General features: G+C 46.7%; 1 long non-coding RNA gene across 4 annotated transcripts; it reads left to right on the top strand.

Annotated features, from left to right (window-relative positions):
- The first annotated feature begins 1,241 nt into the window (after nucleotides 1–1,241).
- Nucleotides 1,242–13,642, top strand: LOC144143532 (uncharacterized). 4 transcript variants are annotated; one of them, XR_013317121.1, is made up of 5 exons: nucleotides 1,242–1,398; nucleotides 3,019–3,123; nucleotides 4,837–4,963; nucleotides 8,907–9,096; nucleotides 13,522–13,642. It is a non-coding gene; the product is annotated as an uncharacterized LOC144143532 (long non-coding RNA). The 4 variants fall into 4 exon arrangements; XR_013317119.1 differs by having other exon boundaries at nucleotides 4,834–4,963; XR_013317118.1 differs by lacking the exon at nucleotides 1,242–1,398 and having other exon boundaries at nucleotides 2,971–3,123; nucleotides 4,834–4,963.
- Nucleotides 13,643–15,388: the final 1,746 nt, after the last annotated feature.

The raw sequence follows: 15,388 nt of genomic DNA, 5'->3' as shown, positions 1-15,388 counted from the left end.
GAAAAAAAGTATTAGAGTTACTGAACAGAAAAATGACACTAATACAAGCCAAACTTACTCTTTTGTAAAGTTAAAGGGGCCATGAAAAGAAAATTTAGCCTTATTCAAGTTGAAAGAATTAGCGTGGGTAACTTACTGCGCTCTATTCCAGGTGCGAATTACGGTTGTTAACAAAAAAAAAACGTAATAAATGGTAAAACTTTCAATTTTCGCGCTACTGTGACGTAACATGGACGAGAATGATGTGATATCTGCAAGCACCAAAAACGTTATCAGCGTGTTAACTGCAAGTCAGCATTCAGGCGATACGATCAAACGGAACTAGAGGATCCGATAAAATCGTAGCCACCTCTTCCTCGAGGTGGCTTCGGTCGGCGGTAGCCAATCACACAAACAAGAACCACCCGATCGCAAATCCCACCATAAATTCTGCTGGGAAATCAGGTGGGCATCCTGGGAGATCAGGTGGGCATGGTGATCAATACTGGAAACTTACCTGGACAACGTTTTTAAAGATGGGAGTAGGTGGGAATAATGGCGGTAGGTTAGGTGGGCACATCGGCTATCCTGGGCAATACTGGTGGCCTTACTGGTCAACGTGACCCACCACAACCATGCTGGCGTTAATAGTGTTGACTGATCGTCTGCGATGGGGACGCCCTTTTTTCTCCTTGGCAATGCCCATCGTCGTTTGCCGTTAAAATGCGCTAACAGTGAAGGGCGCCATGAGCGTTCGAAAAAAGCGGTATAGACGTCGACAGCGCCCATGCAATTTGTTGTGAGCGGAGCATGTTTATATTCGCACGTAAAGTATTTGGAAGCTTGGCCAGTCTCCAGGCCTAGAAACGAAGCTTCACTTGAGTAAGCCGACCTGCGTGTGCACAGGCGTGCATAACGCGAACTTATCTAATATATGAACTACAAGATGATATGCCGGGCTCTGAATGTATATGAAAAGATGCAACACTACGAAGCTAGAGAGAGAACCGCCACCGTCGTTCCTAGCCGTTGCCGCCTGCAGCCCCCGTCACGCCATGAAATAGCTCATGAAACACGTACTGTTTGCTTACAGAACAGGCTCTCAACTCCTGCTGGATGTAAGTGGCACCTGACCTTACCTTTCACCGACAGCTTAGGCGTCCATGACAATGCTAGAGTTTTATTTATTTTTAACGCGTTTTGAACGGCGCGCGTCACTCGACTCAGTTGGCCGCCGGCAGGGGGGCAGCGCGACACAAGACGACGGCGGCGACGTTTCGGCGGCTCGCTCGGCTCCCACCGTCATGGCTGCGTGCAGTGGTTCTACGATTCGGTAAATGCTCAGCGGCGTGAAATTTCTGGTTACGTGATGACTATGGATTTATCTACCGGACGAACAAGTGCGGCTGGTCAGTTAAGGTAAGTGAAACGTCGTTTACTAGTCCTGTGTATTTAACGGAGCACTGTTGTCGAGCCGGTGCCGGCCCTTAGGACTGACGTTCTGTGTGTGCAACGTATCGCTCGCGTTGGTGTGCGATATCTATCATATCGGCGTTACGCAGATTTGGCATGTGACAAGGGACCTTTTCCGTCTTGTCACGTATGTTAGCAGCACTTGCTCCAAAGTTTGCGCCTTGGGTTGTGCGAAGTAGAATCATGTGTCATTAGTCAAACTGACCGCACCGAAAACGCTACCGCCTTGTTCTTCGCTGTGAGCCACCCAAAAAATACCACTTCCCTCCAGCCTCCAGGTTATAAAAATAATGCGTAGCTGTGTAATCGGCTGAGTACTCTCTTTAGGAGAATTGAACACTAACAACAAAAAAAAAAGGTAAAACGCGGGGTGTGCCTTGAATTCAGTCTAGAGGCTAGCACGCTCCGCACTATGAATGAATGAAATGTGTTCAATTATGAGCGTGAATAGTGTTGTGCGTCCGTCAGCCCCCTCGGGAATATGCATTTATACGAATTTTTATGCGACCACGTTGAAACATTGCGCGTATCGTGCCTCGTCTAGACGTTGGCGTGCTACGGACGGATAAACAGCGTTGTTGTAACGAGGTGGCCGCTGCCTTGCGCGTGCTGTAAAGGTCGAAACTTTTTGTAAGTGGCAATAAAATGTGCGTTTAGACTCTCCATGTCGAAAGGGGTTGGCCTTCTGGTTCTCCCATGCCCATCCAAAGTATCATATTCCCCGCGAGCCACTCCTTCCATTTCATCCCTAATTGTGAAAAGTTACCTTGCAGAAGCGCAAGTGCTTCAAAAGAGCATGCCTGTTTTATGTGCGCTGGCTTTTTCGGTAGTGATCCGCGGCCATTGCAGTTTTTCTGATAGATACAAAAAAGAAAAACAGTAGGAAAAACAGTAGTGTCGATATTTCCGTGAATTTTACGAAACCAGGGTGGTTTAAATTGGGAGGATCCCTCAAATTCGCGCATCCCGTAGTCTAGGTGCAGATTCAGTGCGTGGAACCCCCAAACTAAAAAAGGGGTTCTCAGTTCTTTTTCATGGAAATGAATGAGCAGCTGCTAAATGTCTTGTGCATTCCATTTGGGAACGTTTTACCTTCAGACAAACTTCGCTGATATGTAAAGCCCAAGTTTTGCACCCCTGTTTACAACACTTGTGTGAACAGACCACATTCCCGCATGCCTCTACACATCTTTCGAGTGGCGTAGCTTCTGAATGTGCAGAGCGTGCATATTTCAAAATAAATGTTTGCCTTATCATTTTATTTTTTGTGCTATCATTGCGGTAAATGTTACTGTTCTTACCAATAATTCTCGGAGAAAAATTAGGATCATTTGAAATATTGATTGCTGATATTCATGCCCCGTGGTTTTTGTCAGTTACAGCATGTTTACGCTCAGCCTAATGTTGTATAGGAGTGATTTTTATAATCTACCCTACAGTGGGCAAGGCAGCCTGGTGATCTCTGCGATTCTGCATTTTGGGTGCACCAGGTTCGAGGAAAAATGACTGCGTCTGGCATGTTGGTTGATAATAATCTGCATTTCGCTGGCCATTGGCCGCTTGCAGGCAGAGAAGTTGCTCTGAAGATAAAGAACGGGCACGACGTACTCCCAGTCAATGGACGAGACTTCTCGTGGGACGTCGAGTGTGTTCGGGCCTAGTAAAAAAATGGTGACCACATTGCTTTTCTGCAGTTCTGAATTGTCTTGCATTATGTGCCTTCTTCAATTTCAGTAAGCTGAATTAGCCTATTTGAGTTTAAGGATTGTTTTAAAAAGCATTTGAGCCTTAGCAGTGTTACTACTTTGCTTATAATGTTTTGACACAGATAAGGTTGACCGATCAGATGGCTAGGTAACATAACGAAGTCTAATTTTCAAACTTGCACCATCTTTGCACGCATCTAGATAAGTTATCACTGCTTTCATCATATTGCTGCCTAGAACTGTTTCAGTTTGTAATTAAACGTAACGAGGCTTGGTGTTGGCTTTTGGCTAGCGTGATGGTGTCTGCTTATTTACTTCGGTGTTTGTTCTTATGTTTTGGCACATCTTACAGCTTTTTAAGCCTGCAACACTGGTTGAGCAAAATAGTGAGCTTGATGTGCTCAATTTATTGTTAGTTTTCTTACCCTGTGAACAGTTTTGTTCCACCATGAACATGCACATAATTTAACCGCATTTTGAAGCAGAAATATAAGATGTTACAAGTGTCAAGAAAAAAAGATGGAGGTAGTCTTGTAATAGTTGGCTTTGTCCAAAAAAACGAGGAGGAGAGCCGTCACGATACCACAGCCCGAATTGGGAGGCTAAGAGGTGTTGACGTACCTAACTAGCTTGTAATTAATATGGAGCTATAACTGCAAATTAGTTTTATGCATGACTAGGATGGCATGCACTTAATGATGGCTAAACGAAGTTATCGTTAATCTTCATGTGAGTGACCGCAAGCCTTTGAACTATAGAGAACAAAGTTGCCAGTGGGTTATTCTGGATTAAGTGTTGCAGGTTTCAGGTTTCACATTTTAGGTGATGGGAACTGAGGGGCTCTTGGCCATGGCACGTTTTCTTATTTTTTCAAAGCAAGGCTTCTTTGGGCTTCATAATCACCCATGGCAACTTAAATTACTAATGTGGATGTGTGCCCCCTCTCATTGAATGGTTAGTCTAGCAGCAGACATCACATCTGGAAGTGCGGTGAAGCATGGTGATGGTGATGAACAGTAAAAAAGGAAAAAAAAAGAAACATCAGATGGCCCACCATATTTTCTTTTTTCTACTGGGCCTCTCTTCATTAGTGATCTCCACGTGTGCTCTGCTGGTTCGTTATGTCAGGGTGACGTGGGCATCTAAACAAACATGCTTATTCTCATCTCAGTGCTTAGAAAGCTTTTGCTGCTTTCCAGCTCTGCACTTTTTCCTCCCCACTTGTTTGGCAGTTCCAGTTAACTAGTACACGTGGACATAAAAAAAAAGCTTGCGAAGAATCGGACAAACATATTTGATGCTGACCACGCTGCAAGCAAATGGTTACCAATGAGGGAGTAGAGGAAAATAACTTTTGCCGGCTGCAGGCTAGTCTCGAGAATGTGCACTGCTTCCAGGGCTTTCTCGTAAAACAAATTGGTGGCAGATGTGCGGTGACAATAGAATATGCTACTGAGATCCACTGTACTTCTGTCCTGATAATTAGTGCCTTCTGGTGCACAATGCAACAATTATTGCCCATAATAGCATTGCTTGGAGCAGCCAACTAACCACACGGCTAACCATTTTTCTTAGGAACATACGGGGACTTTCAATGCATTGCATTGGGCCTTTATGTTTGCATTTGAACTGTTTCAGTATATTGAGCCTGATCCTCATTTGTATCTGCTTTTAGCAGTTGCAGTGCCGGTGCGACCACCACCAGGTTCGCTTGCTGGAGGAAAGGTGTTGCTGAAGCTGTGGTGTCCCCTCTTCCCTTCCTCCTTGAGCCAGTTTTGAGAATGTTTGCAGCTGTAGATGGACAGGTAAGCAGAATTTTTTCCCTTGTCGTTGCTGTACACTAATGAATCATAAGGAGCCAAAAAACAGAATTTAGCCTGCAATTTAAATCTCGGCAGCACTTTTCTTTTAACTTACAACTTCAGCTGGATGCATGCACAGCACTCAAGAGCAAAGTTCTATGAACAGTTATTTCTTAGAAAATATTGGTTCTTAAAGCACAACTGCACTTGAATTTTCGGCCATGCAAGAATACTGTCTAATAGTCGACATGAAAAGAACGGTAGCGTCAGCAACTGGTCTAAAACCTGATTGCACACAGCACAGACGGTCCAATAAATTGGGGTTTTGGTAACCGATACTGAGAACGGCAGCCGCTCCCGACAGCCTGCAGATACGTGCCGGAAGTGGCTTGTTTCACACTTTTCTTTCTATGGAAGAACAATACTTTGTCGTGGCTAATTATGTCCAGTGAAAAAGCAGTGAAAAACGTGTACAGTAAGAAGTGTAACGTGTTCCTAACACACAAGTCGCAGTAGACAATGTGGCCTGTGTACTAGCCTTGGCGCTTCGAGTTTACGAATAGTGGCCTGATTGCAGCAGCTATTTGTAAGAGATGAATGACCTGGTTTCAATCGTGTACGCATAAAAATAGCCTGCAAGAAGCAGTGATACAGCACTCCAGAGTTTTACCGTCGCACATTTCAATAGCTGTCCTGCAATAAGCTATTCTATTAACACTGTTTTCTCAGTTGCATGTGCTCGGTTATGGCTTACTTCAAAAGCATTAAACAAAAATTTTGGGTAGATTAGAATTTATTTTAAGAAGCAGATTTGGTTGTTGCGGATGCTGCTTGCTACATTATTCTGTACGCGTAGGCCCGGCCAGAACTGGGAGCGCTGAAGACCAGCCGCCCAGGTGGGCAGTCGTGTTTGATCAGCCCTTTCATACTCGTGGTGATGATGGCACTGATGATGATGATGGTGCTGGTACAAGACTTCCCCCCTGGTGCGCAGTGTGATAAATAGAAATGAAAGCATGTTATGGTCAATCTGCCAGTATATACTCATAGACACTGGAATGCTGGACTACGGACTGGCTTTCATGCAGCATTTTTCTCCCATGCATGCTGTTTGAACAGTGCAACTGTTGTAGCTGGCTGTAATATGTGGCGCTAATGCGTTTAAAATACCCAAAAAAATGCCGAGTGCTCGTGAGCGTGTCCCTCGAGTCACAGCCAACTGACCCCTGCATGCAGAGTGCCTTTAGCAAAAAAAAAAAGAAGCAAAATGTTGGAGGAGTGCCTCGGGTTGCCTAGCGACCAGCAACGCCACAGTTGCTAAACACCTGCTCCATGAAACATCGACGCAAATCAAGGAAAGCAGCGCATGCGTCGTGCATGTAAGCGCACCACTGCGCCCCAGCTGTTGTCAAGTGGCGCATGCAGTGCTCGTCAAAAGGACCACGACGATATTTTTGCATATGATGACTACTACTACCACAGTGCAAAGCATCGACGGAACATGTAAACAGACAATTTCAAACTTGTACAAACGTGTGCTGCTGGGTTCTGCAGCGTTCGCGTAGAAAGAAATCCTGCAGCTTCACTATGGCTCAATCCTTGCATGACTTAGTGCAGTGAAAGAAGCCAAATGTCGGTGAAACATTAACATTAATCAACTTAATTAGCATCCCAGACACCAGACCACACAGCCAAATGGTTGAGAGCAAATGAGTTCAAAAAGTTCTTTAGCAAACGATTGTCCCTCTGTGCTCTCCATTACCCTTCGAGCTGCATTATTTGATTGTATGGTGTATTCGCCGACGCTACAAAGGCGATGAGGCACACTGTAGTGGAGGGCTCGAGATTAATTTTGACCACCTGGGGATCTTTAATGTGTGCCAAAATCTTGGAACATGCACGCACTTATGCTTTTCACCTCCAATTAAAAAAGTGGCCACCGCACACATTGGGCTTCATTGCAAAGTTGGTTGGCACGCATACGTTGTACATTCTTTCATCACTGAGTGGTCATTCCTCTTTTGGGGTCTAACGACGACACCGAGCAAAAAAAAATTGCTTCCAATCCACGCTTTAAAGGTGGTTGGAAAGCAAAGCTGTAAACGACACCCACAACAATTGCCCATGCCGTCACTTGAATTCACAAACGTGGCAGTGCAAAGAGTGAAACCACACATTCTGCCAGCCGTTATCTGGAATTCACGGGGGCGGCGTCCCGATTGCAGCAGTGTTGGCCACGGCCGGGCTAGAGCGCCGGACGCCGCCGCTGTATCCCGGCCGTGCGTCAGCAAAAAAAAAAACGGTGACGAGCGTCTTTCTAAGGGTGAGACAGCGGAACCTCGTAATTCTGATGAGCTAGCTAGGGGCTACACCACCGCACGACACAAGCGCAGACACCGAAGCAATTCGGCATGTGAGATTAGGGATTCCCATTTATACGGATAACTAGTTAGCTTAGTAAGGTTGAGAATTGCGAGAAAGCTGAGGGAACTTTTATAATCGCTATTTATCAGATCCTGTTGATTCTTTTGCCTTCTGTAATGCCTGTTAAAACATAACCAAATTTGTATTCAGTAATTTAGAAAACAGAGTCCCATTTGTGGCAAGCACTGCGCAAAAGGTAGCGTTTCTCTAGTGACCAGATGTCTGTAAAGGGGTCTGTACATTTTGTTTTCCTGCCCTCCAAACCAATCCTAAACGTATCTTTGGTGTATGGCCACTTAATTCTGTCGGATCTGGGTTACCCAGGAGGTGCTGTAGAGCAAGTTAGAAAAGTCGTGTGAAGGAAGCGTGCAATGTACGCGAAGCTGCACAAGAACAGGCCCAAACAACCGTCGCTAAAGCAGATCACAAAGCCAACGGAATGGTTTAGCCAACGTGCCCGCCGGGGTGCACAGCTCCGAAAGCAACTCCGGCGTTCGGGGAACGCTGGGTAATAGCGCCCTTCGCCTCTCCATCTACAAAGTGCTCCATGAGTGAAAAGGGCCCTCCTCCTCCTCCTCAGCCACGTTGGGAGTTTCTTGTTGCGCACTCCACGAAGAAACCGTTGGCTGGTAGAGGCAGAAAGCTTTCTTTAAAACTTGTCCGCATTTCAAAACAACTACACATAATACTTGGCCGAGTTTCCAAGCATAACCAGGCATAATCTTAGTTGAACCAAAAATAAGCTAGGTGAGGCGGCCGGCTTTGCTCTTTGCCCATCTACGCGCCACTAGGGTAAAATTGGCCAGGAATCCAACCCATGCCCTTGTGCTCGGCAGCACAACGCCTTAGCCACTGAGCCACTCGGCGGGTGTGTGTTATCTTTTGGCCTACCAAAACTTCAATAGCATAGGAGTGCAGTGGTTCGCAGCCATGACTGCCCCAGTGACCCCTTCTTGGCTTGCGAAACAGTGGGGACCCCACGATTGAGCATATGTTGATCAGTGTCATTATGTCAAACAATGTGTACTTGTATGTACTAGTCTTTGAACAGTTATATGCTGCCTTAGGTAGGCCTTTTTATCTCTTGTCATAGCTGGCATGTTGTGCGGAAAGAAGGTGTTAAAATATGCACTATGCAGAGAAACTAAACATACATGTAATGCAGCGAGGCCACCTTTTTGCATATCAAGAAAGTTCTGGCAAAATCGAGAAAACAGTGGCAGGGGAAAAGTTTTGAAAGAGGCTTCACAAACCCCTGAAGTGTTCTCGCGGACCCCCTTGGGGTCTGCGGACCCCCATTTGAGAACCAGTCGTATAGCATGTTGCAGAGCACGACAACATTTATTGGATCAAATCTTTGGATTTATGTGACCAGTAAATTTTGGTTACATTATTTAGCTTTCTAATAAAGTAAGGTACAACCTCAACACAGGATATAGTACTTTATACCTGATTCAAAGAGCACAAGTTGATCAGTTGGGATTTTAAAAGTAATTGCTTTGTTTTCTAATTGCAAGTGCAGATTGGTCCAAATGTGGATGTGCCTGACGAAAAATGGACGTGGCTGATGCGGAACACATCCTATGGAGACTTCTGCCTCGATCTGGCAACCCTACAGAAGCGGCGGTACAGGATGGACGGGGCAGACCTTCTACAGCATGGCATGGGCGATAGAGAAGACAGCATCTTTCATCAATGTGGAACTTGAAAAAGTATGTGAACATCTATATTATCATGCGCTTTTTAAAAAAATAGGTCAAGATTATATTGTCAATTCATGTAATATTTAGAGCATATAAGATGTTTCCAACTGGCTGACACGCCGGTGTTGAGTTGGTATTTTTACTGGGGAATAGGTATTAATTACAGAAAAAAAACCTGTTCCCAGCTCTTCAACTTGAGTTCAGGCTGAGGGGTAGTTTCTAGTTAAAAAATGGGAGGGGACTTCAGACATTTATGATTGTGGGAAACAACACGCTGGAAAAGAACAGGACAACAAAAAGGGGAAGAACACTAGTCCTGACTCGAACTTGTGTTTATTAGGCAACAGAAAGAATGCGCATATACATGCAACTACGCACCTGCACAGAGGGAGAAGAAAAGACGGATTCAGCTTTGCATAGGATAATGCGCTAAAAAGACAAGAAGTTGGAAGAAAAGGGGTGTGGAGAGGGGCTGACAAGTCACGTGAGCATATGGCCAACTAGGCTTTTTATTTGTGGAACGTAATCGAGGTCTGGCTTACGCAGTCACCTTTATAGAACATAATTGCCTGGCTCTCCCTGGGCGCAGCATTTTTCCGTGATCAGTGTGCTGCCATGCAAGCACTTTGTGAGGTAATGTGGGCACGCCAGCTGCCGCCCCCACAGCGTGGCATCGCTCGCATCGTGGACTGCATATCGTGCGTCTCGTGTGGCTTGAAAATTGGTAAGCGCCTTCCCATTTGATGTATCATGCCACAGTTAGCTTGTTCACCAGAGAGCACATTCAAGGAAAACGAGAACTAATTCTTATGCGAGGCTTGACCATGCTGCACAGACTGTGAATGCAGTGTGTGGCATGTTGTTTTCGACAAAATCATGACTTGTGTGGCTCTATTTTGTAGTGCCAGACTTCTTGATGCCCACTGTTGTACCCGGGTTATTACAGCCGCTTGCTTTCTTTTTAAATCCCACCTCCAAGTCACCATGCCCTGCGTGAAATACACTATGTATGGAAGCTACCCGTTCAAGCATGACTGCGCTGCTGTTGACTGCACTAACAACCAACACAACTGCAAAGTCTTCATGCAAGAACTAACCCACAGAAATAGGCGTATAGATATCGTACGATGGTGCGAACACACGGAAGCATAAGGAAGAAAAGACACAGAGCTTGCATGTTTTTCCTTCCTTCTGTCTGTGTGTTTGCACTGTTGTACGAAATGAACTTAAGCCAACTCCCCCAATTTAATACTTTACTCAAGCGTATACATGTGCGAAGTCTATAAATTTTCTGGAGGCTTGAAGCGCTGCGCAAATGGGTCTTCATGTTGAACCGAAAGTACTTCCTATCCAGCAGCTTGGCACGAGCAGCAAAAAAGAAAAGGTGTGGCACGCCAGTTTAGAAAGCCCGTTTATTGACCTAAATGCAGTTGCAGTCAGAAACTCAGTTTTTCTAGAAGTTAGCTGTGTTTATTTTACGAGGCCAAGGTCTGCGAAAATCAACCCTTTGCTTGCGTTGCAGCACGGGTATGTGAGAAGGGCAAGTGTGCAGCTAATCCCTCGAGTATGGCAAAGTCACCTACAGCAATTGACCACAAAAGGGTTGTGCAGCAATATAGATCCTCACAGGCCAGAATTTGAGCGAGAATGATTGATAGCACGCTTGTAAATACCCAAAGTCAGCAATGGACGTCAAGGGGGTCAGTAACAGGTTTCTAGAAGAAACATGCAGCCACACTTTTTTGCTCTTTGTGCCAAACTGCTTGATTCAGTGTTTTCAGTTCAGCGTGATGACCCATTTGCACAGCACCGTGAGCCCCAGGAAAATTTATAGGGTGATTAGACTTCATGTAGGAGTAAAGCAGTGAATGACACACTTGGAGTGAAGTAAGGAAAAATACGCAAGCGATGTGTGTCTTTCTATTATGCTTCTGTGGGTTTGTCTCATTGTATATCTATACGCTTATTTCTTCAGGATATTTTTGCACTAATATTTTGTGCTTGCATTGCTTGTTAGTGCAGTCAACAGCGGCGCTGTCACACTTGAACGGATGGCCTCTGTGCATGTGAATTTCTGTCTGAGCGCGGGACTTGAACGTGGGAATTAAAAAGACGGCAAGTAGCTGTAAACACCTGGGTATAACAATGCACATTAGAAAGACTGGCGCTGCAAATTGTGGGCTAACGTACGGGATAGCAGAGGACCCCGGCTAGCTTCGCTAGAAAAAGTGCTACGAGCCGTACACTAGCCCTGAGGAATCCGAAGACTCGCGCACGGGTTCGGGTTCTCAGAGGCTTTATTGCCTGGCAGTTACAGGGCATATACCAGACAACATGACTATCGCTTGTGGGAGACAGTGGCTCCGTTTGCTCGCTCAAGCTGCGGGACCCAGACCTCGATAACGGTCATCACGGCTGCGGGAGCAGGGGAGGCATACCGTGCAACCGATCAGGGCAGAATCTCAGCAGAGTCCGTGAACAAGCTAGGTTCCCGTCATCGGGGCATAGCCAACCGATTCTGACCAAATCGCCCAGTCCTTCCCCCGCGCCCTCACGCACAGATTCACAGCGAGCCGGTTTGGCGGATCGCATGGGGTCACGAAGAGGTCATGGCTCACACGATGCGCCGGCCGCCCAAAATGGCGGCTCCTGGTTCGCGAAAGCATGTGCAGGCGAGGCGTAGCGAAACACGGGTCCCCACAAAATCAAACCACACAGTTCGTGATTTTGACGAGAATGCGCAACACCCTTCATTCACGACATGCGACACGCTGTGACACACTGCATCTGTGTGCAGCGTGGTCAAGCCTGGCATAAGAATTAGTTCTCATTTTCCTTGAATGTGCTTTCAGGCAGTAAGCTGTGGCATGATGACACATCAAATGAAAAGGCATTTACTCATTTTCACGCCATATGAGACGCACAAAATGCATTCCAACGTGAGCGGTGGCATTCGGCTGGGGCAGCGGCTGGTCTGCCCGCAGTACCCACAGAAAGCAGCCGGACGGTGCAGCCCAAAGAGTGCCGGAATATTTTGATTTATAAAGGTTAATGTTTAAGGCTTCTACTATATTCCTATGCATCCGATTTCTATGCTCGAAGAGCCCCTCATTATCACCGAATCGAGGTTTGCATGCACATTTTTCTTCACTGTGCGGGTAAATTTGCATACGTGTGATGTTTTATCGTCTGTGGGTGCTCTTTTCAGCAGCTCCCATATGCCCCACGTACACTGTTATGCAAGAGAGCAGTATCTGGCAAACGACACGCATTTTACAAGGCACAAAAGCACGCGTGTGCTTGACTTTGGAAGTTGTAAAACTGGCGTTATGTGGACGCTTTTTGTTCACCAACGAACAAAGCCTGCCTATTTTGTTCTTAGCTGAGAAAAGGATTTGCACGGCATATCGAGACCCCACATTTTTCAGCCCATGTGCCATCTTGTGCATGTAGGGCATGACCGCACGTTTCACGAGTTCCTTTGCTGAGTTGTCTTGCCGTACATGCACAAAACGGCACGCAGGCAAAAAATGTGGGGTCCCTATATAGTATGCAACCCTTTTACTCAGCTAAGAACAAAATAGGCCGGCTTTATTTTTTTCATTGGTGAACAACAAAAAAACGTTCACATGGTGTAAACACACGTGTGCTTGTTGCCTTGTAAAATGTGTGCCGTTTACCCAATACCGCTGTCTTGTGAAGGAGAGTACATGGGGCAGGTGGAGCCCTTCTTAAATGTAAGACTACAAGCGCACTCGGGGACGATAAAAGATCGCACGTACGCAATTTCACCTGCAACTTGCAATAAGTGTGGGTGCAAAGCCTGTTTCGATGATAGCAAGGGGCACTTCGAGCTTAGAAATGGAATGGTTAGGGAGATACTAGAACCCTTTTACGTGAACATTAAAAAAGCTGACTGCGTAAGCCACACCTTGATTACGCTCCACAAAAAAGAAGCCAAGATTGTCGGCCATATGCTCAAGTGATTTCTCAACCCCCTATACACACGCTTTATCCTGTGTTTTCTTGTTTTTCAGTGCAATATTGTTTGCAAAGGTGCATCAATATTTTCTTCTCCCTCTGCGCATGCGCGCACCTGCATCTGTTTTTCCATTTTGCTAATACAGGTTGCGGTTCAACGCTTGTGTTAGGCCTCTTACTGTTATACTATTCCTTTCCACGCCCTGTGGTTTCAGTATGTTAATGAAAGGCAGAAAATATTTTTGGTGAGAACTATATTTCCCGTAGTTTTTTTTTTTGTCAATGGTTTTCACTCGTTCATCCTTAAACCAGGCTGAGTTCATATATCAGAATAAGAAGGCGACTTAAAATGTTAATAAGAAGGAAAGAGGACATTTTATTGCGAACAAACAAAAAATGGAAGGTCTGTGTGAGTTTCCTTGACCAGATATGTGGCCTGCTTTCTACTTTCAGAATCCCCTGGTGAAATGTGCGTCAACTATGCCCTCAAGTACCTGTGGAGGTTATTTACAGAGGCGAGCCGCCGTGAAAAGAGGGTCTGTGCACAATAAAATGAAGCTGTGGTGTGACCGCACGGTTTCGCATTACTTTTTCCACATTAAGCAGCAAAAGTGTCCCGGCAGCCACGCATTCTATGCATATTCTGTCAAGACGGCTGCCATTCCAGAAAAATTCACGACCCACTATTCTCCCTGTGACGCCTATGCCCGCTAGACGGGTATGCCGCCATCTGTATCACCATGCCCCCCAAGTGTCGCCTAAGCCCGCTAGACGGGTATGCCACCATCTGTACCACCATGCCCCCCAATAGTGCCCGCCAATGCCCGCCAGCGGCGTGCCCGATAGTGCCCGCCATTTGGCATGGCGGGGTCTCCACTACAATAATCCACTATTTTGCCCGGCAGCAGCTTCCGCTATGCCCGGCGTGGCGGGATTTCGGACAGGGCAGTGACGTCATAAAGACGTTACCAGAAAGTTGCCGCATAGTCACTACTGCTTCAGCTCTTTTCTGCAACGTCGATTAGTTGTTTGGAACTTAAGTTGCCGTAAAATTGGTATCATTTTGTAATTGGGAAAAAAGCACTCTTTTTAATGAACCAAAGTTGCGTTTTGTCTTGATGGCCCCTATAACCAAGAGGTTCCCCCAAAAAAACTCCGAGGACACCTAAGCACTTGTTATGAGTTGTGCCTGTGAAAGCGTTGTTGTTAAATTGCAGAACGGATATTCCGGTATTGTAGGTGCCGCCATGCCACGCACAGAGCCCCGGCTCCTTGTGACTGCTGCGGCACTGGGTGAGGCAGCAGGGGCGTTCCCAAACTCGGTGCGGTGTAGCGCACAATCATGCCGTTGAGTGCACTCCTTTTCGACAAGGAGTGCACTCAACCCGACGAAAAGGAGTACAATCCGCACTCCTTTTCGTCGTGTTGCTTTCGAAGCCACTTGACGCGTCGCAGCCAATGGCGACGTCAGGGCGGCACATTACCGCGTTCCCAGCCAATAGGCGACGCGGGCTATCAGCCGCTACCAACGCCGGATAATGCGAACACCGGGGTTTTCGGCCAAGCAGTTATTCATTGTTTCCGTATCCAAAATAACGCCCTAATTTACGCACCTTGCTTTTGAAAACGCCCCAGAATGAAGCTAAAGGGTCGAACACATGAGCGGGAAAGCACGCGTCGCCGCACACGTCTGCGTCTCCGCCCCGAGAACCGGTTTGGCTGCCGGATGACCCGCCGCATCGGTCGCTTCCACACGCGTACAACTTGCTAGATATTTTGCCGCGCCGCGTCGGAAACCGGATTGCTCGGACGTACAATGTGTATACCGTTTAAGGAAACTAAACTTGAATCAATAAAATACCTGATACTAATTATAGCACTTTTTTAAGTGCGAATGCACTTTATAAGCGACCCCAAACCATCCACCGCCGGCGTCGGCGGCGTCGGCGTCCGCAGTGCTCCTCTATAAAGAAACAGCATCCGGCGCCAGGTTTCCATCCGCGGACTTTGCGGCCGCAGCGCGACGCTCTACCGACCAAGCCACGGACGCGACGTGATATCAGCGTTAGTGACGCGCCTTATATCTTTAACGCATTCAAACTACGTCGTCAGCGGCGTGCGTTGGCGACTCAGCGGCGTTATAGCGGCTTGATAACTGCGTGGTGTACACGTGATACTACAAACCCGATGGAAGAGATGGAAGAGAAGGCGGCGAGGCGGTGGGCTGCGGGGGCCGAGCGCAAGCGCCGCAAGCGGGCCGACAACCGTGCATTCGCACTTTCACATTCTCCCCCTCGGGGAAATGCGGGGGAATTTTTTT

This window comes from Haemaphysalis longicornis, unplaced genomic scaffold (assembly GCF_048455015.1).
Source record: "Haemaphysalis longicornis isolate Haplotype H1 unplaced genomic scaffold, Haemaphysalis longicornis Haplotype H1 scaffold_6, whole genome shotgun sequence".
In the NCBI taxonomy this organism is placed as follows: Eukaryota; Metazoa; Arthropoda; class Arachnida; order Ixodida; family Ixodidae; genus Haemaphysalis; species Haemaphysalis longicornis.
Note: the sequence above shows the minus strand (reverse complement) of the source record. Positions and strands in the feature narration are given on the sequence as shown.